General features: G+C 40.4%; 1 long non-coding RNA gene across 1 annotated transcript in view; it reads right to left on the bottom strand.

Annotated features, from left to right (window-relative positions):
• The window catches only part of LOC139075109 (uncharacterized), an 81,007-nt gene extending 60,987 nt beyond the window's left edge, over window positions 1–20,020 (bottom strand). Inside the window, exon 1 of the long non-coding RNA XR_011525164.1 lies at window positions 19,887–20,020. This is a non-coding gene — a long non-coding RNA (uncharacterized lncRNA). The remainder of the gene's footprint in view (window positions 1–19,886) is intronic.
• Window positions 20,021–27,458: the final 7,438 nt, after the last annotated feature.

Genomic DNA, 27,458 nt, shown 5'->3' with positions numbered 1-27,458 from the left:
GATGTTAGCTCAGGGCTGATCTTCCTCAAAATAAAACCTAAATAAATATATATTTATTTTATATACGTGTGTGTGTGTGTGTATGGGTTGCATGCTCTGGGAACTATTTGAAATAATCTTCCGTTTTATGTTATCCTCTTTCTCAAGTCTGGTCTCTGTGATGCAGCTATTTTTCTTCTGCAGCTGATATAACATTTATGTGGGGGGAGATTTCTAATTTTACTTTGCTGGTGTATAAATGTGTCATTTCATACAACGAGCTGTTTTTCTTTGTTGTAACTTCTTTCTTTCTGTTTTAGCCTGAGGCTCTCCTCTTTATTTGATCAGTATAGTTTATATCATATTCCAGGCAGCACTTCTTCCCAAGAGAAAAACAGGGTTTCAAATTGCTGCTCATGATTCCTAAGGCAAACTGAAAGGGCGCTGCCTGAATTAATGTTTTCTTTACCGTTTTCAGTGCTTATTGGTTTTATTTCCATTAGCTGATGGATACATTTATTTTCCACCATTTAATATCATTCTCTCCCTATGACTGCCAATTTTTTTTTTTTTTTTTTTTGCTTCATTATTTATCACGAGTGGTTAGACGGAAAAATAATCAATGCAATGTCTTGGTGGCAAAATTTGAATTAACTTCTCAATAAATAACTAAAAGGTAGTTGGGGTGTGCTGAGTTCAATTTTCTTTTGGTTAGCTTCTGAGATGAATGCTTCATTTAAGGAAAAAGAGTTGGATTCTATGTTTTCTATCACTATTCACAGCTTACAGGAATTTCAGTTACCGTTAAAATATAGGATCTATTTTTAAGAGTATTTCTGCACATGGTTGTCTAACAAAACAATGTATTAGCTAGACTTAAATATTCCCTATGCATCTTCATTCCCAAATTTAAAAGAAATTATATACAATTGCAGAATATGGTGGAAATATTCAACTATTCCTGATAGGACATTAGTTTCCCTCATTAGCCAAAAGCAAAAGAAGTATTCTAAAATGCACTCCCATGATAATAATCCCTGCAACAGAAAGAATTTTTAAAATAAAAAGCTAAGTTCTCATCAAATGTGACTGGGAGCTGAGAGAAAGAGAAGTAATATGAACATCCTTAGAGCCAGATGTCAAGAGCAGAACCAAGAATAAGGGCCAGGCTCCAGGGCCCTCTTCGTAAGACATAGGCAAAGCTCATGGCAACCCCAGTCTTTGGGAGATGGTGAATCCATGTGGAATCATTTCTAAGATGAGAAGAAAGTTCTAGATCTTTTCTCATGCCAACGTTCTGTCATCTATATTTTCAGTAGCAATAGTAAAAAAAAAAAAAAAAGCTTTCTTATGGTATCTCCTCATTTCACCTATTTGTCACAAATCAACCACTGGATTAAAAAAATGTCTAAAGTTCCCTATGGTTCCATTATACCTGAGTAATTATTCCTAGAATATTAACTAAACCATTAAAGTTCAACCAAGGCCTTTTTTTCCTAGCCATAGATTGCCAACAAAGTATAAAGATACCTCAAGCTTGTGTTGAAATGCTAAGCTCCAGCAGCTAGGATGCTACCATCTCATTATAACACATTTTGCAGTATGGATTTGGATGTAACTTGTGTCAGGACCAAATACCACCTATCCACAGGTTAGAAGGCCAGGCCAGATAAATACCTGTCTCAAGAGAATTCATTTAACCCTACCACCCTCATCAATTTAAGGCTTAATTTGGATGATGGATGAATTGGTCTTAACCTTTTCTATTTAACATACCATAATTCATAACTACTCTGAAGACGTGAGTGCATTTATTCTTCCTCAGTTACCTCAAAATGAAGTACATTGGTCGGGAAGTGCTATTGTGTTCCACTGATTGTAAATTAAAATAATAAATGTCAAATGTCATTTTAGCATATGCTTTATTACCATGGTAACCCATAGGTAAGTGAGTTGGTAAAATTGCAAATTACATATTCAGCTATTTAAAGACGCCAATGAACTAAAGTCATTTAATCAAGCTTCTCATTGCTTCTGCTATGTAATCAAGACGACCCGATTAAAGTCAAAGTCAGAAAGCCACAAGCTCCTCTTTCCTGTCTGGCATGTCTATTCTCAAGTTCAGCCTGGCTCATGGCTATAGGTCGTATTTTGCAAGCATATTAATAGAGATTTGTTTCCTTGAAGGGGTGGTACAAAAGTAATTTTACTCACAAAATGCAAAACAGAGAAGGTTGAATTCTTCACTTATCCCTCATATGTAAACACTGTAAGAGTCAGAGCGAATCTGCTTCCCACAGAGAGAGACTAGTAGAACCTTTCAACTATACACCCCCAGGCTATCCAAACCCCACAACAGGTCGCTATTCCATGCTACTCCATGGTCAGTTTGACTCAGGTCAGAAGTGGACCCCCGTGGACTTTCCTTCCAGGTTGCGTACAGAGCACAGGGAGGTCTGCAGCTTCCTCCATCACCCAGTCCTCCAGCCTGACCCAGGAAGCAACTCCCCAGTGTCAACCCGTGGATCTCCTGGTGTCTGTCAAATGACACTCCCTTTCATGACCCCAACTATCAGTCCACATACAAGCAGGTACACAGTATGCTCTCCCCCACTGAATTCCTGATGGATCTGCACTTCTCCAGACTGTCTTCAATGGCCACTTAAACCAAACTGGACTGTGCTTTCAGAGGACATGGAGCGAGTGAAGTGAATTAACCTGTCTATCTTTTGAGAGTTGAGCTGTGGTAACACACAGGCATAGAGATGGAGAATTCTGTGTTTGGAAACCTAGAAGCACAAGCTCGAGAATTACTGTTGCCTGTGAGATTTACATGAGTCATGCTTATTAATGTGATCTTAATAAGAAACAAATTGACATAAGGCCTCTCTCTTATCCCCAAGTAGCTTCACCAGCAGATGGAGAGAGCTCTTCACTCACTCCTGAAATATCTTAAAAAGCCACAGGCATTGTTGCCCTGGCAACATTCTATAAGAACAAATCTTGACCCAGATGACAGGGTAAGGTAGGTAATGTGGCATTTACAAAGCAGACTGAAGCCTATCCAGAAAAAGACAGTGTAACTGTGTTCAATTGTTAGACCCCTCATTTCTTGCTCTGGGCAATACTTAAAGCAATTCTAAATCCCAGGCTGAGTTGCTGTACTATTTTCATATGGCTGGGCTTCCTCCACCCACCTTCAATGGGCATAGAGATATAACCCAGTGCAGCAAAATTTCCAGTATGGCTGGGGAACAGAGCTCCTGGCTCCCCAGCATCCAAGTGTGAAGTGCAAGGTTGCCGGCGTTAGTGATATGGGACAGGAAGGATGAGAGCTGTCAGAAGGACCTGAGGGCTGCAGTCTAGACCAGAAAAACCTCCCTACCCAGTGAGCAAATGGGCCCAGAAGTAGTGGCCATACTTGACCTGGAAATACCACCTAGGACCTAGAGCACCTCAGAGATCACACAAGGAGTAGGGCCTGCCAGCAAGGATCCAGAGACCACTTCTTCCAAATGCCATGAGGTCATGTGCATCATCCACAAGTCCTCTTACAGAACAGTGAGGGGAAGGGCACAGAACTCTGTAAGCCTGAATTGTCCCCGAGTCAAATAGGAAAAGACTGAGTTATCCAAAGAGACTTTTTAATGTCTGCATCAGACCAGACTAAGATTATCTGACCAGACTAAAATTTTGATTTTGTTTCCACAGGCAGAGTGCAGAGTCTAAAGGGGAAGATCAGATCAGTTAGAGAAAAATGAAGACACATTTTCTCTGAATAATCTGAGTTTATGTAATTTTGTGACCTTGCTGTGTGCATGTCTGTGTTCACATAGGTATTACACACACACGTGTGTGCGCGCGCACACACACACACACTCATAGTTACATAAAGAAACAGAAAGGAAGAGTCTGACCAGAAAGATATCAAAATTGAAAGTTATTCTTTCTGGATATTGGGTTTATGGAAAAGTTTTATTTTTTTTCTTTCTGCTGATTCATATTTTTTAAACAGTACAATAAACCTATTTTTTAAATATTGTGTAATTCACCTATAAAGAGAATTATTTTTAAAAATCAATTAATGAGAATACACTACTTCTCAGGGAGCATCCCTCTTCACACTCTAGACAGCCGTTCACCCTCCTGCCTGATGCATTCTGATGCACCAAGGACAGAAGTTCAGTTCCTCTGGTTTCCTGGACCCCTGCCCTGCAGCTGACCACAAATAGCCTTGGAGATGGGAAGGAAGGTTTGCAACCAGCACTGGCTCAGCTCACATAAGTGTGGCAATGGCATATATCTCTGTTTATCTTGCTGAAGATTATTGTTCCCAAAATTATCAAACTCTGTCTAGGTGCAATCTCCCACTGGGCACTACATGGCCAAGCATCATCTAGAAATCCTCTTTGCTAAAAGAAATATCTGGAGAGAGAGATGACCCCATTCTCAGCATTCTCAAAATATTTCAGCAGACACAACAGGCTCAAATGCTAATAGTCCTAAACGTGTACACGGTTAGTACTGTTTCAGAGCTCAAGAGTAAAAGCAATCAAGATCATTGTGCACTGTTTCTGCCACGTCTCAAAGTCTAGTGCTCCACAAAGCTCTCACACTTTCCCAGATACAGCCTTAAAATCTGACCAACCAAGGGATTGAAGGTGCCATATTTCTAACACCACAACTACACGTTTATGACGTAACAAGACTATCATTGTGTGTGTAGAGATTTTACCCCAACAGAATGGGCTAGCCAGAGCCTTCAGAAAAAATCAGATTTTTTTTTTCTTATATAATAGTCTTGCTTTCTTCCTTTTCTGTAAATAGAAGTGCCACAGCCCAACAGATTCTAGAAAATATATATCTAAGATAAAATTTGAGCCAAGTGCTATCAATCCTTGAACATACAAACACTCTGAAAGACAACATGTAACACCTCATTCCAAGTAATTAAAGCTTACTGGAATCTGCCTTGATTCTAGCAGTGGAGACTCCAAAGCTCTTATCTGACAGGTTAATGAGGATTTGAAGTGAATAGTATTACTAATGAGGGTCTTTAGAAATTAATCATATCATATTATTATTAACAACTGCAAAAGCTAAACTTCCAGACATTAGATTACCTAAGATAATTTTCAAATGTGAGCAAGCCAATATTAAAGTGACAGAAGGCTATTTCCAAGTGGGAATAATAAGACATAAAGCATAGAATTAAAATTAAGAATGGGTAAGGCAATTAAGATGTTCCTTCAGTTAAATGACCATGTATTTGAAAATGTAATGTTTTATTTAATAGTAGTTTGTGCTGTTGTTTTTATCTTCTCCCTCAAGTATTACATGAAAGAAGAAATAAATGAATGCTAGGAGAATATTTTGATGTTATGAAAAATGAAGTATAAAATGGAACAATTCTATCTACTCAGGAAATTTTACTCTGACATAAGGCATCACATATCTTTCCCAATTCTTCAATGGGCTCCTTTTTCTTGGGTTCACATCCTGTAGCAAGATTGAGAATGCCCTTCCAGAACAAGGTCTGGCAAGTTTTCAAAGGAAGAGCACCTACATAGCCACCATCCCAGTCCTTCAAGCACGTGGTGGAAAAGTCCAGTGATCAAGGACCAGTATATACCATTACCATATACCATTAATCCCCTACACAGTTTTGAGATATGCTCTCTTGCCCAGCAAGGAACAAGGAGGTAGAGTCTGCTAAATAGGCATGGTCATTCATTGGGGAACAGTGAATGAGCACCAGTGTTTATCTGGAACTGTGATGGATATTCAAGACACAGCAGTGAGCAAAATAGACACAGACCCTAAGCTCATGGAGCTAAACTTCTAGTGATGGAAACATTAGCCAAGCAGAAAAAGGAGTTTCAAAGAACTGAAAGAAGGCAAAGAGTTGTGAAAGACAATATTTAAGCAGTGGACAGGGGCCAAGCCACATTTCATTATTATCCTAAGATCAATGTGAAGCTGTTTAAGGATTGTGGAGGGCGGGCAGGGGGAAGGTGTGTGTGACATGACCAGATATGCATTTTGAAAAGATTCCTGTTTGCAGTGTGAACAGTCTGGAAGGGATCAAGGGTAGATTTAGGGGGACCATTTGAGAGGCTACAGCAGTCGTTCAGGGAAGAGGGCTTACTACCTGGTATCTTGAACTATGGGAGAAGTGATAATATTGGAAAAAAGTAAATGGCTTCAGAAGATCTTGAGAAGGTAAATAAACAGGGTATGGCGATGAATTGAATATGCAAGGACGAGATCTTTTAAATCTACACTCGAAAAGAACTTCCAGGACAGCCTTGTGAGTTTAAGATTATTGTCTTCATAGATACAAAAACAAAGGCTCAGAAAGGCATGAAGTCAGGAAAGGACAAAAGTCAGATTTTCAACCCAGCTCTGTCTGAGTCAGAAGCCCCTATTTTCTTCCATGGAACGTGCTTGATGTGAAGCAAAACGTGACCTTCAACACCATCACCCACATGCAGGTGAACACTCTCTTGATATGTCAGTCCTTCTTATTTCTCTCTTCCTAGCTTTTGCTCACAGAACTAACATTATTATACTTCCTCCCCCAACAGGCAACAGAAACCCTATGCTATCCATGTTCTCATACCACTACTTTCTTTAGAAAAACAAGATCCCTCCACTGGCTTTGTAAAGAATAATCAAGATTCTTTTTCCCACTGTGCTTTATACCGTTACCTTCTTGTCTCTCCTCCCACGTTGGCTAGCCAAAATTCCTTTGCTGGAGCATCTGTCTGTTGGTTTGCTCTGTACACACCAGTGAAAATAAACGGCCCCTTTTCTCCCTCGCCTCAGCCTCTTCTGCTTTCTCCCCCTTTTACTAATAACTATCTCAACAATCCGTTTCAGTTTTTCGGGATATTTCAAAATCATATACAAAATCAAGACAGCAAGTCATGTCATGTGGCTTTCCTCACCCACTCTACTTCTCCTCCTTCTTTTGTTACCTGCTTCCACATCCCAAAGATTTACTGATCTCATTCCCTGATCAGTAGTGTCACATGTAATACTTTTGCGTCTCTTTTAAATTAATAACGTAGCCAAATTTTTTCAGGGATTGAAACTTTTTTTTTTTTTTTGAAGCAATGGAGTACATTTCCTACTGTACAGAGAGTTGTGGCAGCTATTCTCAGGACACCAAATACAGCCAAATGGCTTTTTGGATGACCATCCATCTTCCTAGGCCAAGCTGACACAGTATATGTGCTAGGGTTAGTGAGGGCGGCCATTGCAGGGGTTCAGGGGATGGAATCAACTATGGCCTGGCCCCTGAGAGTCTCCCCACTTCATGAATCAGCATGTCTCTCTGACCTAACCACATTTTTCAGATTTTTAAAAATGCAAATACATAGCTTAAAAAAACATTTTTCTCTTCTTCCCTTTGCATAACCACTCCAAGAGTTCTTAATTGGCAAAACAAACCCCCTCATACAATCACGTCACCCATTTTCCTAGGCAGGCAGTCAGCAACCAGCCCTTTGAAGGTCCCCGTGAAAACTCCTTCCTTGGAATCCTGTAGCAGTTCCTTTCTAGACAAGTGTTCCTCGCACTTGAATGTGCACTTGAGTCACCTGGGGGTCTTGTTAAAACACAATCTGATTCAATAAGTCTGGGGTGAGAGTTGAGATTCCGCATTTCTAACAAGTTCTCAGGCGATGCTGATGTTGCTGGTCTAGGCACTACACTGTGAGTGTCAAAGAATCCCATGCGTGGAGCATATGCTAACTCTCATGCAAAAAGGTAATGGTAACATATACTTTATAGTATACACAGCGGGACTGCATAGTTAACTACCTGCTACCACACTCACTAACTGCATGACCTTGGATGAGTTACACAGTCTCTGTCCCTCAATTTTTCTCATCTATACTCTCAAAATAATAATATTACCTACTCCATAGACTGTTATGAGGATTAAATGAATAAATCATATAGAGTGCTTATCATAGTACTGACACGTAATAATTGCTCGATAAATACTGGTTGGTCTCATCATCATCATTATCAATCTCCAACTAGACTCTGAATTTATCAAGGTCAGAGGTTGTTTCATATCCCACTGAATTCTCAGAACTTGTCATGTAACCTCTCTTTACAGTGATGATAGGGTGTGGAGGGGTTGATACTAATTTTATTGGGTGATTTTTGCATTTCTCTTAATCTGAATGATATTTTTCTATAGACTCCTTCAATGGGTAATTTCCTATTTGTGAGAACCCTCCCACTCTATTTTCCCACTTAAGGAAGTGTGAAATATTGTGATGAGTGAATATTATTATATGTAAAAATATAAAAAACAAATTTGTTTATATTATTAAAAAGTACATTTACAGCATAAGTTCCCCTTTGTTAACTGTGTACAGTAGTGGGTGTTAACTAAACAGAGTAAGGATGAATGGGAGTCAGAGACAGCACCTAGAGAAAAACTATTTATAATACTATGTAATAAATATCTACAGAGTCAAGGAGCCCAGAGTTATAGAGAAGATGGTGGGGTGATCCCAGGGCAGGAGAGAGGATCCTCACCATGGTCAGAGCGTCCAACAGATGAAACAGATAGTTTAGTCCTCAGGTCATCATTTCGTTCTTCACAGTCATAGCCAATTGTGCAGATTTAAAATGAGCCAAGTCACCCCCACCTTCAGCGACCACTTCAGCCCCCACGGAAGCAGCCACTCATCTGCTTATAAGCCCTGTTTCAGTTACCCATTACTACACAACAAACCACCCCAAAACTCAGTGGCTTTAAACAACAGTTTATTGGTATCTCTTGTAGTTCTTGAGTTGCCTGGACTCAGTCAAGCAGTTTCCCACTTGGGTTCTCTCATGCAGTCATGGTGAGACGGCAGATGGGGCCAGAGTCATCTAAATTCTAGACTGGAGCTGGCCAACTAAGAGGGCATCATCACCCGCATGTCTGGCGCCTCAGAGGCTGGAATAGGGGATGCTCAGGCACCTCCCTCTCCCTGCAGCCTCTCCACAGGGCTGGCTTGGAATTCCTCACAAGGTGTGGTCTCAGGGTAGTCCAACTTCTTACATGGCGGCTTGCTCCCCACAGAGCAAGAGATCCAAGAGAGCCAGGCAAAATCTGCAAGGTTTCCTAATGCACTTCAAAAGTCAGGCAGCAGCTTCTGCCTCATTCTGTTAGCCAGCCCAGATTCAAGGGGCAGGGCCTACACAAGGGCTCAATTCCAGTAGGTTATGCCTCATTGGGGTAGGAGCTATCTGTGGAGAGTAGCTACCACAGGCCCGAAACCTTCTCAGGTAAGTCCTGTCCACATGTGTACAGGGACGTAAGGGCAAGATGTCTTATCTTTTACCAACATTGTCTCCTGCCAAGATCCGATGGGAAAACAAACAATCAAAAAAACACATTTTGTGGGGGCCCAGCCCAGTGGCACAGTGGTTACTTTCCCATATTCCACTTCAGCGGCCCGGGGTTCCCCAACTTGGATCCCGGTGTGGGCCTATGCATGGCTCATCAAGCCATGCTGTGGCAGGCGTCCCACATATAAAGTAGAGGAAGATGGGCACAGATGTTAGCTCAGGGCCAGTCTTCCCCAGCAAAAAGAGGAGGATTGGCAGCAGATGTTAGCTCAGGGCTAATCTTCCTCAAAAAAAAAAAAAAGCACATTTTGTAAAAGCCTCTGCATTTGTTCAGCCTTCAAAATCTTGGGATAAAATTGTTTATTAAGAAGGAAGAAAGTTAAGAATTTTTGTCAGGGTTTAGAAATTTACCACCTAAACAAAAGACATGCTAAGGCCAGGGAAGGTATGAAACAATGACAGGTATGAAGTCGGAAGAAAGCCATCAGCTCACCTGCTTCCCCTGGTCGTAGCTGAGTAGGGTTTAGACAACAGAACGTTCATTTCTTCCTAAAAGTTTTCCCTGAAAGAAATAGTTTCGATGGCAAATATTGGGCAGAAGTACGTTATCTGTTTTCCGAATAATGAAGTAAAACCAAGAAATAAGCCCAATGATTGCTCGTACCCTCCTTTTAATAAAAAGCTTAATTAAACTATTTGTAAAAGAAATCTCATAGAAAAGGAAAAAAACAGGGCCCCTCCTCCCTTTATCTTCTAGACTCCTCCCCATTTCCCAGAGAAACAAACCAAGAGCCACGGATTTTCATGAGCGTGCCCAACGGCTCACAGTTAGAGCCTGAACTGGATTCAGACTCTGAGTCACATTGCCAAGCCAGATGTTTTCTTTTTCAGCAATGATTTAACATCCCTTATCTTTCCCTCCCATTCATAAGTGGGATAATTAAAATTGATTGAGCATCCACTGGACATAAAGTAATATATTCAGTGCTCTTTCCAAAAATCTCTTATCTTCTTTTTGCCATAAAGCAGAGACTAGAAATACACAGTTGTCTCCATTGGTATTTATTTATGGACCACAAACAGGTGTTAAAAGGTAGTTAGGAAGGTCACAAATGTATTTAGTATAGACTGCTCATGTGTTTCTTTAGTCTCATACACACATGGCCCTTGTGTAACATTTCTGCACACAGAATATTTCTCAGAATGGTTTAGAACACATAAAGTGTGCATCTATTACTTCATGGTACCTCTTTCTGTCCAGTGGCATCTTACCCTTGGAGAACCTACCCCTCTGGACTTAGCAGACCTTTCCCTGCCTTCTCAGGCTCAGGGAGAGGCATAAGACCCAGGCAAATCAAAGAGAGCACTCTAGCCCCTAGCCACAGAGAAACTAGCCTCAGAATTAAGCTGGGAGAATTAGATTTCTTTTTCAGAATCGGTATGGATTCTGACAGAAAGAAGTTCTCTCTTTTTAGGGCAGTATAAGCTGGGAGCTCCCAGAGGCATCTCTGACACATGTGGAATAATCCAGCCATAGAAAGAAGCCAACACAGAGGAAAGTCCAGTGGAGATCTGGATGGAAAGAGGTAGAATCTGCGACATCATTTGAACCTATGGATCTAGCCATGTCTAAAGGCACCATATCACTGGACTCTTCGATTGCATGCACCAATAAGTTCCCCTCCCCCTCCTTCTTCAGTGAATTTAGTCTGGGTTTCTGTCATTTGCGGCTATAAAATCATGACTAATGCACAAATGCTTTAGGTCAAACGAAACCAAAGCATCCGCCAACTTAACAGTACAATCAGCCAAGACCTAGAAGGAGCCATCATTTTGGCAGAACCATAGGGATGAGTCTGACAAAAACCTAGTCAGAAGGGCTACCAGAGCATTTCAGGTACCGTGTGAGTAAACTGGCTTAGGTATTCAGGAGTCTTTTTTTCCTGCCTATGCACCCACCATATCAGTCAGTGTCCCAGGGTCCTAGGTCCCAAGACCCACCAATATGGTTTCAACAAATATATTTTAGTAAAGTGATCACTTACAGAGAGGGAGGAGGATTAACAAGGGAAGAGACACTCAGAGACTAGCAGCAATTGGGGAGGCTTTGCCACCCGCTGTGTTAACAAGGCTCAGAGGGAGCTGGAGGGGCCGCTCACAGGAGCTGTGACCACGGAGGGAAGCATGCCAGAGATGCAGCACCACGGCAGTGAGAGAGAAGGAAGAACTCACCCAACCCCTCTCTCCTTCTGCCCTCTGATCTCCTGCCAGCGCGTCTCATTGGCCAAACCCAAATGAGAGCCAGCCAGCCGGCTTCGGAGCCCAATGATGCAAGCGTAAATAGTCAGCCCCCTCTGGCAGAGAGAATCTGAAACAGGACAAAACAGAAAACTGGGAAACCTACCCACCCCCTATTTTGATAAAATTATCCAACATCCTTGAAGAATCATTAGGAAAAGGGGTGAAAGCACTTTGTTTGTGACCCTACATGCATCAGTAAAACAATGTTTTTCAGAATTTCCTTCCTGTCTTTGTTCATGTGCATCTGTCCAGTCTCTTCTGAGATGATTTTAAAATTTAAAGTATATCATTTTCTCTCTTATCATCACCACATAAACCTTTTTGCTCTATATTTTCTTGGTTGTTCCCTAGATAGTCCTACATACTGAAGATGCAGAAGGAAATAGAAAAGGACCGTGGAGGCTCTGAAGGAAGGGTCAGGAATGACAAAGAACTCTAAATGTTTCATGTTCCTCACACTCTTTGAAGAACAAATGCACCCGAGTGTATGGTCTTTAACAAGATGAATGCACACGCTAGGATGTTTTGCTTTGTTTTCGTGCCTTCTCAACATAAATCTTCCGGCAGACATTCCTCCTTAATACATACAGTATATGGGAAATTGTTTTTTGGCTATAAAAATGCATTAACAGCTCCAAAGGAGCAATTACACCATGTATTGTAAATGCACATTAAGACTAATACACTACACTTATCTAAACCTCAATGAATTCAGGGCTGTGGTACCACGAGTCCAAAGGTGACTCAGATTAGTTCAAGAAATAAGACTCCAGGGGGAGAGGGCTTTCCACTGTTGTGTCAATTACAATGATACAGGTATAAAGCAAGAACCCAATCCCATTTTGTTGCTTTCTAAAGAAGTCATAGCATCTAGAATGGGGCTATATGCACAAAGGAGTGTTTATGTCTGTACATTCCCATGGTGAATTTCTGCCAGCCCTCTGCCACGAGTTAGCCGTGCATTCGGAAATCATTGTGTCTCATGCAGACAGCGAGTCAATTACTGAGACTACATGCCTAGTTTGAGAGTAGACTTTATTTATTACCCTTGTTATGGCCAGGATGTGGAGGACCCTAACCATAATGTGTGAAATCAGATTCTTCTACTGTTGCATTACAAATCTCATTGGGTGCAGTGAATTCGCTTTATTCAAGTCCATTCTGGATTAACAGGAAGGGAAATATGGATTTTTTTTTTCCATCCATATAAACTATGAAGACTTGTTAGAGACTTGATTCTGATGTTTATGGATTTCTCTTTAGTGCATACAGCCTATGGAAAATTGTTTTTAAGCAGTAAGCAATAATTGTATTTGGGGACACAGAGGTACTAGTGCCGTATTGCATTTAGCCTGTTGATAAATTTCTCTGGCCTATTTTTTCTTATGCAGACGTAAAAATACAAAGACAAATGATAAATTTTCCTCCCTCCGCTGCAACCTTTTCCTCTTCCACTTTATTTTCCACTACATTTCTCGATTGATATTACCTTTTTAAATTGCTAAATATAAATATTTCACAATGAATGTCTGTAATTAGGTTGTCTGCTCCTCTTCAAGGACTTGTTAGAAAGAGAAAGGGCTTTAATCTAAAGCAAACTAACAGAGCTAGAAGTTAATTAGAAATTAGCCATATATCCTGGGTAAATTATTTATGCTAAGCCATGTGTTACTGTAAAAATAATATACATTTACACTGACTATTGTAAACATAAAATAATTAACAATAAAAGGGAAGATATTATCCCTTAATAGAATCCTTTTGCCAAGACCAATTTAATTTTCTCTCTCATAATACTGAATGATAACCCGGAGTCTCTGCTTTATGTATAAAGCACAAAGGTTCTTTTACGATCTTTCCTCAGTTCTCTCTTCTCACCTCTTCTCTCCCCTCTTATTCTTCTCCCTTTCTTCCTCCTCTGCATGCTCTCTGATTTATACATCCTGTTAGCATGCCTTCTCCTTCTCTTTCAATTTTTCTCCCTTCCCTCTTCATTCAATTTTTTTCTTTTAATTAAAAACTAGATAGACACCTAAAATCTCACTAAAAATGTGCCTTTTCCTTCCTACCCTGGTCTCCGTTTCCTTTCTCTCCTCCCTTTTTCCTTTACTCTCTTTGGTACCCAGCCTTTTTCACAAAATGCTTATTGTTTGAGCTGCTCAAGAAAAAAGCCCTAAGACATAGACAGAAAATGCAGTGTATTTTAATTCTCTTTCACTTTCTTTCCTATTCCATTAGCAAGGACATAAAGGTCAAAATCACCAACATTGGAATGTCCTGCCAACCCACTTAGGGGACTTTGAATTCAACTCAAATGCTGAAATATAGGTTTGGTTCCTGTGGTGAACACATCTATGCTGTAGGATTTCACAACATCCCTTTCGGAATAGGGCATTTGTATGCATATACTTCTGCATGCGTAATCAGTATTAAATATAATCTAATGAAGTGTCTTTGTGTCTAAAATGCAGTTACCTGAGGACTCTCCTTACAAAACATTCATTGAATTTTTCCCCATTCATGTCTGGCAGCAACAAATACTGTGCAGCTTTTACATGGTTGGCGTAGGTGTTGTTAATGTACTTTCTACAACCATTTAAATGCAAATCTTCATGCAAATAATCACTTGGAAGAGGAAAAAAAGAGAATGTGTTTAGCTGAAGACAAAGCTAGAGGGATAATAGAAAGCATGAATAGGGTGTCAGTGGAGGGCTACACAATAAAACTCTCCCCTGCACACAAATGAAAACACATTAACGACAGCACAGAGGATTTCTCAATAGGTTCTTACAGTATTGTTGTATGTAAACATGATTCCCAGCAGGTGAAACAAAATGAATGAATTTGGAAGAAATTTACACGTCCCCAGGAGAAGTAAAGGGTCGAACCGATTGTATACAATGGGCACTTGATCAATGCCCAAAATATCAACCACGGACAGATATTTCTGCTGCCTTCAGAAATCCAAAATCTGGAACCAAACATCTCATTGTGCAAATGACTCGATTGTTAAATAATGCCAGGGGGCCAGTGTTTCAACAGAAAAGTAGGAAATGAGCTGAGACTGAAGAAATATCATTATACTTGAGAACTGCAACTTTGAGGCTGAAATTGGCTCTGGGGAGGGCTGGATTGTGATCCTGGGGAAATTTCCAATTTGCACTATTTGCAAAAAAGAAAAAACGTTACATCAACAAAGGTTAAGTGCTGGCATTAAGAAAAGCAAAATGGCCTAGAGTTTCCCAGTTATTTCTATTTTAAGTGCTTCTCCAAGTTTCCTTTGGATGCAATCAAAGGAGTTGACAAGAAAGCAAGGAAGTTGCAAAATAACAAGGCCAAAGGGCTGGTAATGGTGTATGAAGGGAAAAAATGATCTGTTCATGTCACATATTTCCAAATGAATAAACCTATTTGGGACACTTACTGTTATATTTGAAAAGAAAAACACTTCAGTTTTCTTGCAGGTTTGATGATTGGCAATTGTTCCATTTGACAGCACCAATAGAGCAATGGAACTTGGAAGACTTAATCTGGGCATATTTTGGAAGGATTTCAATAGACTTTAGGGAGTATTATGTGCTCTTTAACTTGGAGTGATTTCACATTTCTTGGAGAGTACAACTGGCTAGAATTATCAGATTTTATTTCCTTGGCTGCATATAGTCCAACAATCTCCCCAACCCCCTTCACCACATTGCCAAAAGGAAAAAAAGAATAAAAGAAAATAAAAAACTGCAGAAGTCAACTCTACGAACTTTATTTTTTCCCACAATGAAAACGTTTTATCATTTAAATGAATACATATTCCTTTTTGACAGCTGTTCTCTCATTCTATTTTTGTCCTGTAAGGCAATATTAGGAACCCTGAGACTGTTCTCCACTTCTCCACTCACTCAGCCTGAACTATCTATATTTGCATGCTTTGTGTCCATCAATTTCAAACTCTTAGAGTTGGATAAAGTCTCTAAAAGACTTGGCTCTATGCAAGAATACCAGGTGGTATTAGAAAGGGAAAAAATGTAAATTTTTTTTTCTGAATATAGAGAAATAGTTAAGATTAGAGAAAGGAGAGAAATGGAGACAAACTGGACTTTGAACAGACTCCTAGTTTTCCAAGCATTAAATTATTCATTGTGATAAATAATAGATGTCTGTTATATATACATATATACATAGAGAGATGCATATATTTAAATTAACATATTTAAGCTATTAAACATATTTAATAATTTAATTAAATTGTTATTAAAGTATTGTTTAAATTATTAAATATATATTTGTTTATATTTTTACTTATATGGCTTCTTTTCCATAAAAAACAGGCCAGGACGCTGGCTTGTGAGATCTTTGAGTTTAGGAAACACATTTTGCTCATTTTTATACCCAACTGACTTTGTATATAGTGGGTACTCTATAAATATTGATCTAATTAAATGAAGTTATTCTTTCTAAAATAACCATGAAAGTTTCCCTGCAATTTCTTGGTCCGGATATCAGGCCACAACCCTTGGAAAATTATCCAATGGCTGGACACGGAGAAGTTATGGGTAAGTGCAGAATAAGTGGTCAAGCTGGACTACATCAGTAAATAGTGCTGAGTGTATTTCCTAATTAAGATGTTTCATATTCCTTCCTTTTTCTGCCAGAAAAAACAAATGGCAGTTTTAAGAAAGAGATGCTGTGTGGTTCTGTGAAAACAATACTGGACTTGAGTCTGGAAAATTGAGTTCTTGTCCTGACTCTGCCCTTAACTTGTATATTCATTTCAAATCACTCAGCCTCCTTTTCTTCATATATAGAGTGATGAATTTGTAGCCCTGAAGTCCCTTCCAGCTCACTGATGCTATATTCTAAGAATTGGACAAGGTAAAGGAATTTTTAGGTAATTTTTTCAGAAATTTTCCAGACAGTGTTTGTGAAATAGATAAAGTAATTTTTAGCTTCCTCTTACCACTCCTTCCTGAGCTCCTTTTTCATTTCAGCATACTCTTCATTGTGACCCTTGGTTGTTCACCATCTTTTCTTCCCTGATTAGCTCTTAGCTGATATTTCACTGCCCTGAATTCACACCATAGCCTATTGTTCCTTTTTCCCTTTGATGCAGGAATGAGCTAAGTTCTAAATAAATAATTTTGACTAAAAAACTGTGATCCCCTAGTACATGGAGCCTTACTGATAGCAGTTCCCTGCATCCTTCCTAACTTCCTAGTGGAAGCTAAAGGCACCAGATCCCATATCCCACGGAACAGTGGTAGCCAGCCTATTGGGTATGTGACACAGAGTCAGCCAGTAAAATGCTCCTGTTCAGGGCTTCGAATCTTGGCCTTATACCACAAAAGTGCAAGAACTGCCTGGATTCATTTACAGCGGCAGCAATGATAGAAACATCCTCACTAATTGGATGTGTGTCTGGGGAGAGAGACACTTATCCCTTCAGTAGCAGAGTCCCTGTCCCATAGTACTGGTGGTAGCAAAATTCTGGTCAGGTTGCTTCTGCTAAAATGTGGTTGTGGTACTCTCTGATTCTTGATCCTCTTGGCTTCTGTGCATTTTTCCAAGCTTCATCCTTCAATCTCCTATCAATTCTGAAGCCTCCAGGAGCTTTGCAAGAAATTCTTCTGCTTGCTTATGACTACTGGAGACTATTTTTGTCCCTCACAAGTGAAAGATTCCTAACCGATTCAGAGTGATCAGAAACAAGGCAAGGATGTTCCCTTCCCCCACTCATTTTCAACATCATACTAGAAGTCCCTGCTAATGCAATGAGACAGGAAAAAGAAATAGAAGATATGCAGATTGGAAAGGAAGAAATAAAACTGTGTGTGTTCACAGACAATATGTCTATGTAGAAAATCCAAAAAACTCCTGGAATTAAGAAATTATAGTAAGGTTGCAGGATAGAAGGTTAATCTGCAAAAGCTGTTTGCTCTCCTATAAACCAGCAATGAACAAGTAAAATTTGAAATTAAAAACACAATACCATTTACATTAGCACTCCCAAAAATGAAATACTTAAGTACAAATCTAACAAAACATCTGCAAGATCTACATGAGGAAAACTACAAAACTCTGATGAACAAAATTTAAAAACTAAATAAATGGAGAGATATTCCATGTTTGTGGATAGGAAGAATCAATACTGTCAAGATGTCAGTTTTTCCCAACTGTATCTGTAGATTCAATGCAATCCCGATCAAAACCCCAGCAAGGTATTTTGTGGATATCAACAAATTGAGTCTAAAGTTTACAAGGAGAGGCAAAAGACCCAGAATAACCAACACAATATTGAAGGAAAAGGACAAAATTGGAGGACTGATACTACTGAACTTCAACATTTAATGTAAAGCTAACTGATTCAGAGGTTATGGCTGAAAATGAGTTTGTTACTCCAACCAGAAAACATTGATTTTTAACAGAGATTGCCTGGTTTGACCTCTAATGTTAAAGCATTTTGTTGTTTACAAAGTGTCCACAAACATACCATCTCATTTGATTCTCCCGTTAACAACAGAAGGGCACAAGATATAAAAATATAAATATTTCCAACTTAAGAGTGATGAATTAAGATTCTAAGAGAGTACATGATTTGACCAAAGTCAACACAGTATTAAATAATAGATCAGGATTCATAACCAGAAAATATCACTCCCAATTGAGGCCTTTTTTTTTACTGTACCATCCTTCAAAGATGACTGCTTTAATTTCAACAGCCCAACATAGAAGAGGCATTTTTTATCAAGAGGTGAAAGGGAATGCCCCTGAAATTTCCGCCAAGGAGAATCCCTTGCTTGTCTGGATATAAATAACCACAAGCTTTATTTAATTCCAGCTCTGCCACATTGCCATGACTCTGCCATTGGCTCTCTGGCAGGGTCTAAACAGACCCTCAGAAGAAAAGTAAGTTTATGATAATTAAGAGTCTATGTGGTGTAGCCACAGAAACCAGATGGACGTACTGATTCTGCCTGCTCAAAGAGATGTAAAACTTCCTCTTTTATATTTCAGCCTGTAGCTTCTTCTTTGACATTGTTGTATCTGCTCCCTTTTTCCCACTGTTTTGACTTCTCTTGGATCTGTATGGTGTATGGATTCTAGGAGTATAAATTCCTCAAAATGCAATCAAAGAGGCTTGATCTGTTTTCTAAATTCCTACCTGTCTAAAGACTGTTCTGCACACCTTCTTCTTTTCTAAGCACCTGTTTGCAGCCTTGCTTCTTAAGAGAATGAACAGGCCTTGAAAACTCTGATGTCTTGGCAAAGAGAAGGTAGAGAAAAATAGTTACATGCAACTGTGAGGAACCAGTTCAAAAGCCAGGGCCCTAATTGCAAGCAGCTTGTGAGGGCCAGATCAAACCTGGGACTGAGGGAGTGATTAAGCTGGTAAGTGAGTCTCAGGACGGCTTAAGGTGATGACGGTTATAAGGTGGGATTAAGGGGGCAGGAGTGGCAACAATGACACCAGGATTACAGGTACATTCCTGTTTCTCTTTATACATATTTGAGCCCCTGGAATTGGAAAGCCTACATGCAATTACTAGGGCACTTCACTTACTAGCAGAAGGAACAATCTTAACGCGGACCACCCTGGGGATTAAATAGGGCAAAATGACTGTGTGAGGCTTACCTAAGAAGGATGTGAAAGAAGGGACTAGCGATGTGCAACTCTCATTCTTGTTATAGTGCCCAGTGAGCAGGGAACAGCTCCTGTGAAACTTCATGAAGGAAACCTAAACATCTACCATACACTGGGTTTTGTGAGCAGACCCACCTTGCCTTCTATCACGGCTAGTGACAAGAACTTAAAAGGGATATAGGTTTACTGGGTCAAGGAGGTATAAACATTCACATTCTTTTCTTACAGATAATGTTACAAGAATTAGATCCCAGAAAATAAAAGAAAGATGATGACCGCTAGAAAGAAAAAAGGTGTACTACAGGCCACACCCCTGGGGCCAGCAGTAAGAATGGAAGAGAGATAGAAGGAGAAAGCCTAAGTACAGTAGTCAGTCCTTGCCTTGTTGGTGGGGGATACGTTTAAGACCACGAATGGATGCCTGAAACTATGGATAGTGCTGAACTCTATGTATAGGATGTTTTTTCCTATACATACATACCTATGGTGAAGTTTAATTTATAAATTAGGCACAGCAAGAGATTAACAACAATATAGACAGTGTAACGATAGACTGTAATCCAAGTTATGTGAATGTAGTCTCTCTCAAAATATCTTATTATATTGTACTCACCCTTCTTCTTGTGATGATGTGAGATGATAAAATGCCTACTTGATGAGATGGAGTGAGGTGAATGATATAAGCATTAGGCTACTATTAACCTTCTGATGATACATTAGAGGGAGGATCATCAGGCCATGACGATGTCAATGGTTGGATGTCAGGAGCAGACAGTGTCGATGGTTGGGGATCAAAGGGATGAGTCATCTCCTGGGGGGGTTGGAGCAGGAAGAACACAAGATGTTATCACACTACTCAGAACAGAGCACAATTTAAAACTATGACTTGTTTATTTCTTGAATTTTTCATTTAGTATTTTTGGAGTACAGTTTACTGGGAGTAACTGAAACAATGAAAAGGGAAACCGTGGATAAGGGGGGACTACTGTATGATCATTTAAGAAGCCTACAAGGGTTTTCGATTGAGACTTTCTAAAAAGATTGACTCTATAACATTTTGTGCCGCAGACAACAAAATCCATCATAGATAACACAAAGAAAAAAGAACTATTACAAGTTATAATAGAGCTCACCCATCATTGGGTGAATTGAAAGAACAGGTTCTAAACTGAAGTTTCAAGGAACAGCTTCCAGGACTATTCCTGAAAACTGGATTGTTAAAGGATTTGATTATAGTTTGGGCCTCTACTGCAATTAGGAAATGCTGAAATAAGAAACTGCTTCTGCCACTGCCAACCCCAGAACCACCCTGCCTTTGACCTACTTGGTTAGATCTCCATCCATATAGCCCCCACTCTTGCTCTTTCCCTCCTTTCAAATCTCATATGCGTGTGTCTATTTGGAGGATAGAGGTCAGAGGTACCCCTAAATGCAAAGAAATCTGTCAGACGTAGCTTCCAGCTTTCCAGACTAGTGTCTGGGAGAACATGCTAGAAGGAATAGGTCTCAAGTGAGGCAATAGGCAGGGTCTGCCACGTTGACCTCCGTTATTCTTGCTCATTGGTCTCTAAACCAAAGGCAGAGCTGCACAGATATTTGCTTGTTATAAAGTAATGTGCTTATTCTTGGGAAATTACAATCCAGATTTCATCTTAAACACATAAATCAAGCTCCCGTTGGAACTCCCTTCCTTTCCAGGCAAAGATCATCAGAAAAATTGGCAAGAAAAATTGTCTCTGGAAGAAAACAGGAAGCCTTGCCTAGGAACTGCCCTTCTCCCCAATTTTCTGGAGATGCCGCTTGGCATAAAGAGAAGAACAGAAAGATCTCTCAAGTTCATAAAACAGAAGTTCTGTTAAATATTCAAGGCATAGCCAAAGTCTTGATCCCAGAGGCAAGACTTTTAACTAGGTCTTCTGAGAGTTCAGTACAAAGCCACCTGATTGGCAAGATTTCTTTTAAGTCCCTTAAAATGTATGTGGCATATCCCAGGATTGCAAATAGGAGGGAAGTTTGGTGTCAGGGGAGCAATAAGACTATGAAAGAAGGAAGGTAAGCTTCTGTGTCTTATTCCTAATCTAGACTCAGGTACTGTTTGGCTTCCACTCTGTCTCAGGTGGTGTTCAAGATACAAAAGCGTCACAGCACTGTATAAAAGCTAACTGGTTATTTTACTTTTGTTTTCTCATCTTGCTTGCTCCAGTTTTCCTGTAATTAACAAGGCATAAGTCATAAATGAAGGGCTTTCCCACATGAAGCTTGAAGAGCTATTTATTTGCTTGCTTATTTTAGTTCCACCATCAAAGCCCTTCAGCAAAGACACAAATCCCAGTACTAATTCTCATGAAAATTCATAACAACATCGGATACTGTTATCTCTAAGGGAAGTGGGACACGTGACTCTGAGCGTTGCCCTGCCCTTTCTAATACAGTTGACCTTCTGCTAATCATGGTTGTTAGTCATTAAACTAGAGTTATCATAAAGTAATGTGTTTGTTAATTAGAAATTAGAATCCTAAACTAAAGCTGCCTTCATCTTTAAAATCGTGAGAATCCGGATGTAAATCAAGCCTCCACTAGAAGCTGCAGTGGGTAACCATGAAATTCGAAATGACATTGCCATCCAAGAAACATCTTTGGCCTACTTTTTGTTAACAATGATCCGAAAGAGCTTATTTCCCATTTGAAAGGATGAGTTCTCCTGTTCACAGGAAGATTCCAGGAACACAACTACAATTTGGAAACAAGAACAATCTATTGCACATTGTAACCATCTCTTCTTGGAGCTTGATTCATGTAAAAATTCAAGGAACTTGAGCAAATTGGTTGGTATAGGTGGGTCCCCCAAGGGCTGCCAAGACCCACTTGTATTGCTCCTCTTCGTTTAACCTCGGTGCAACTACTACCTAGAAGGAGCACCAGGACCTTGACATGGGCTGAGACTGAAGCATCCTTTCAGGTCCTGCCTGAAAGCCATATGCCATTACTACTGTAGCTTCTCAGCTACACTTTTTGGGTAGTAACACTCAGTGCACCCTTTTCCCCATTACAGGAAGGCTGGGATGATCCCCTTCCTTACCACCAGCAACTCTTTGAGTTTCACTTCTTCTACAGGAGGTGACTCCTTCCACAAGAGGTGACAAAGGCAGCAAAGGTGAAACAGCAGGTGACGCCCTTTGCAGGGCTGGCACTGCCCTCACGGAAACTGAGAACACCCCTGGCTGGGACCAGTGTGGCCTCGCTCCCAGAACCTGTCCTGTGCATTTGGGCTGTGCATCAGTCTTGTCTTCTTTGTCTTAGCTCTTCGGTTTCTATGACTCTCCAACTTGCTGACCACCTGCTCAGACTTTGCAGCTACCCACAATGCTTTCTCTTTGACATCTGCTTCCTCCCAGTACCAGTCTGCTAGATTCTTTCCAGAGACCTTTGTTCCAAGCCCTGCTGTCAATTTATCCTCTTATCTGCTCACCTGTCCCCTGGTACTCCACTTCTGTTTTGACTATAAGCCCTCTGTTTCCAGCCCACCCCCAAGCATTCCACCACCTTGCCAAACCTCCAACTTCTGCCAGGCCAGCATGTCCTGGCCTTGGTCTCTCAATGTGAATTAAAACCTCCACCTATCTTCAAGGGGCCAGCCCGGTGGCATAGTGGCTAAGTTTGCACACTGTGCTTCAGCAGCCAGGAGTTTGTAGGTGAGGATCCCAGGCACGGACCCACACACTGCTCATCAAGTCATGCTGTGGCAGTGTCACACATACGAAATAGAGAAAGATTGGCACAGATGTTAGCTCAGGGCAAATCTTCCTCACACACACACACACACAAAATCCCCACCTATCTTCAATATTTCTGTAAGTGGCTTTTCATCTAGCTTACCCCGCTTATTTTTCACTGACTTAAAGATACGATCAGACCTTAAAAAGAGTTTATACTATTCTGCACTGAGAAGCTGGTGGTGAATATAAGTAAAATCAAATAGAGCCATAAGCTAGATGCTTACCACATCCACACATGCTGTTCGTGTTTGATAGATAAGCTGGATCTCTAAGAATACTTGTGCTTTAAAGATTCAGTGACTCAAGGAAATGATATGACTTCAAATTGCTTTTCCTTGTTTATGCTAGTACCAAAATAGAAAATCCATTCTGAGGTCCAGGCATGAGACTAAAAACTACTGCATCCTCCTTTTGTGTTACCCAGCCTCACCTAACTGCAAGGAGAGCAGGAAGTGGAATGTAGCTGGGTGGCCATTGTGCAGCTCCTAGGACTGCGAGGGAAATAGAGAAGTGATTGCAGTGGACAGCTAGCAGCCTCATCCACAACTTGTTAGCTAGTTGGTACCCATTATGTCAGTCATTCTAATTTCCCTGTATGCCTTGCACAGGATTACAAATTATAAATCTCCTTGAATGAAATCCCACTACTCCTTGTGCAATTGATGGAATTCAAAAATTTTTGATATTGATCCATTTTTTTCTCTCCCTGCATTTGCTAATGGAATTTGGAGACTCTACATAGTCTCACATTTTCCACTGAAAGATGGCCTTTGAAACCGTTTTTTCAGGGTGACCCACAGACGGTAAGATTTTTAAAAGCCTTCCGTTCCATTTTTACACACAAGAAAGCAACTTAAAACATGGCAACCGCAACTGACTGCAAGCAGGGATGATTACAGCCAACATCTAAAGCTCCACCGAGCCTCAGCAGGCTAGACTTCAAAGTCCATCTTCTGCATCTAGCCTTTAGTCTGTTTTATCTCTAGCTTTAAAAATAAAGTCTTCTGAAGGGAAATCCGGAGAATCAGAAAGGCTTTTTTGTCTTTCATTCTCAGCCCAGCCACAGTGCTTTATGGCATCCCATGTGCTAACTCAGCTGTATAAGTATTGGAACAAGCTGCGGATTAAGAAATCAGGTTCGAGGCAGTCTGTAGCACCAGGCAGAATTTACTGCCAGGCAGCTTATATCAAATGTGTCTGTAAAAAAAAAAAAAAGCCGGCACATCTACTACAGAAAACAAATCCTGGAAGAGAAACGAGGGGGTAAGGAGGAACTGAGACGTTGCCAATATTTTAAATAGCTCCCTCCGTGTGATCCACTGCACTCGTGTACCAATAGAAAAGGAGGAATATTGATGGTTAGGTAAAAGCAGCAGCGTTCAGAAATAAGTCAGAAGTGGAAGGGCTGCTGAGGCAAAAATGGTCTCATGAACCTTCAGTAAAGACCCAAAGCACCTGTTTAAGAAGTTCTCATCATTTAGTGGGGAATGCTGACAGCCATCCCGGGAGAATGTTAGTGTAACTGGTTCATGAATTGCCAAGGAAACCGTCCTGAGATAAGTCAACTTTGGGAATGGCAGCATTCTTGCCTCCAGAAAGTTTTAGAAGCAACATTACAAATTCAAGAATATTTTATTTTCAAATGCAGTTCTTAGAATATTAGCAATTTACCTGTAACCAGGACAACTATACCACAAGATCTGCTCACCTCAAGATCCCTGGAAATTTCCCGTGACCCTGGGATAGTTTCGGATTAGAGTCCAAACAACGGTGGTACTGAATTTTCTGCTGGCCCAATGAGATAGGAGCTCAGAGACAGATTTTGCTTAATTTAGAAAAGCAAGTTAGCTTCACATTTCTTACACACTCATGTTTAGAAATAAGATTCATACCCACTAAGATAGAAAGCAAACAGTAGAATATCCTTGGTGCTTTTATGAGCTCCCTTTGCCTTGCATTTATGAAACACTTTTACGTTTCCAAAATAATCAAAGCAACTTCTCCATGTGACTGTAGGCAAAAGAATTTGCCTGAATGTACCAAGCTAGAGAGAGGAAGAACTGTGGCTAGCCTGAGAGAGCACACTAACATCTAAGGTGAACAAAGGTGATTTCTAAAACATACACCCAAACAAGTGTTACCAAGAGAACTGCCAATTCGAGATTGAAATGTGTATCTTCTAAGATGTGGGAAATCATGGCCATCTTTGCTCTTCTTCATCCATGGTTTTCAACATGTTCTCTGAGGAGCCCTATGCATTCCACTAGCCACCTTGGGGAGGATGCTGGGGTCTTGGATGGGGACCCAGAGCTTGACTCTTCTCTTCCATCCAGGTTATAAACGTCACAGCTCTGCTTTTCTCTGTTGGATACATGAACCACATGAACGCAGCATGTGGTTCACGTGGTTTCATTTGAAGAAAAGTTGTGCTGCTCAAACAGTACTGTAAACCACTTTTAGAAAAACAAAGTTTCTTCCAAACTCCCTCATCTCTGGTGGCCCAAAGAATGATAAACTGAGTCACTAGACGATCACTTCTGAGCCTACCAAGTGAGTGTGTTTGCACTAAATAGCATTTACACTTTGAACTTAACTCGGTTCATTTTTACTGGCCTTGATATTCAGACTTCCATTCTAGTTTCATACCCAAATGTCAAATAGTAATAAGGATTTCATCTAAAATGAAATATTGTTTGTTTGAAAATCCATAACATGCTTTGACAGCAGGAGAGTGGAGCTTATACCAATTTAGTGAGAATCTAATGTATTACATACATTTATCTCCAGCATGTACTAAGCTTTGGAAAGAGGAGAATCCCATCTGCCTGCTGAACAGAGATGAGAGAAGATAGATTTAAATGCTGGTTTTCATCATTTTTATTTAAAAAGCAAGAACAAGCAATTGGAAACATCGAAGCCACTTTCTACATTGCATAGAGGTTAAATGCGCTCTGTTTAGCCACATTGCACTCTGCTTTCAACATGTTATGAAAGAAATTTGTTAAAACACAATCACCTTCCTGTAAGTCTAGTGCTTGTTTATTTTTGCCAATAACATCAGGCCATTCTGCAGGTTTTCATCCAAGCACAAACAGAGAAAAGGGTCCGTAAAAGCTCACGTTACAGAAGGCTGAGCTTCCTGGTTTTCTCAAAATAAAAAAGTACAAAGTGAAAAGAAAGTTAGTAAGCTGTATAGACTCTAGCACTAGCTGGGAGCCTGAAAGGTATGCTGGAAAGTGGCAGCCCCTTCCTGGACACATTGGTCTCGGGGATGATGGGAATGTGTCTTCCCCAGTCTGCAGACTTTTTCAGAACCGTCTTGCATCACATGGATACTTCCTCATCTATCCTCCAAGCTGAGAAATGGTTCTATCAAACCCCTAATTTCTCAAGCTACAAAACTCAGCATGCCTCATACTCCCACCCCTCTCTCACCACACCCCTCCATTCAGGTAGTCACCATTTCCTGTTCTATTCTCCCACATAAATGCCTCTCAAATTATTTTACACCTCACCCTACCTCACCCCCAGGGCCACTGCCCCCCTTGAGACTTTTGTCATGTAGTAAGTGGACCCCTGGGACAGCTCCTAATTAGTCTTCCTACTCTTCTTCTCCACTCCTTTCAATCCATAGCCCGTGTTACTGCAATGCGATCTTTCCAAATCGCAAATCCCATTGGGCCTCGGCATATACTCCTTCCCTGGCTTCCTGTTGCCTTCTGAATAAAGTGCAAAGTCCTTAACAGTGCATGCAAAGTAGTCTGACCCTTGCCTACCTTTCCAATCCTGTGTCCCATAACTCCACAGGTATGTTACCTGTGGCCAGCCCACCTCTCAGCTCCATAATTATGCCTCACCTTTCACACCTTCGGTCATGCTCATTCTTCTCTCTCATGAGAAAAGACCTTCTCTTCTTTGTCCACTTGGCAGAATTTTACTCATCATACAAGATTTACTTCAAATATCATCTCCCCAAAGAAATCCCTTCACATCCTAGTATATACCTCTTTTGAACGTTTGTCCCAATTCACTCGAATTGTTTGTTGATATGTCTATCTTCAACTACTTCATAACCTCCTCCAGGACAGCGACTATGATGTCATCAGTACATCCTGCATGGTAGTGTCTAGCATAAAAGAATGACTCCAAAAATGTTGACATATTAACTGCTTAATTTTCTACAGAAATTTTCACCAGACTAGGAGCGAAGAGTCCAGGCTGCTGTTCTCACTGTTACAACATTCAACTCAACTTCACTGAGGCTCAGAATCTTTAAGAATAAAACTATGGGAATAAATGGTTAGATGGGCTCTGAGTTACTCTCCAGCTTCAAAATAAAATTCTACACTTCTATGAACTCTACAGTTGTGGTGATGGCTGTTTCTTTCTTCAAGAAAGACTCCTAAAGT

The sequence above is a fragment of the Equus przewalskii genome, chromosome 13 (assembly GCF_037783145.1).
Source record: "Equus przewalskii isolate Varuska chromosome 13, EquPr2, whole genome shotgun sequence".
Classification (NCBI taxonomy): Eukaryota; Metazoa; Chordata; class Mammalia; order Perissodactyla; family Equidae; genus Equus; species Equus przewalskii.
This window is presented reverse-complemented; position numbering and strand designations above follow the sequence as displayed.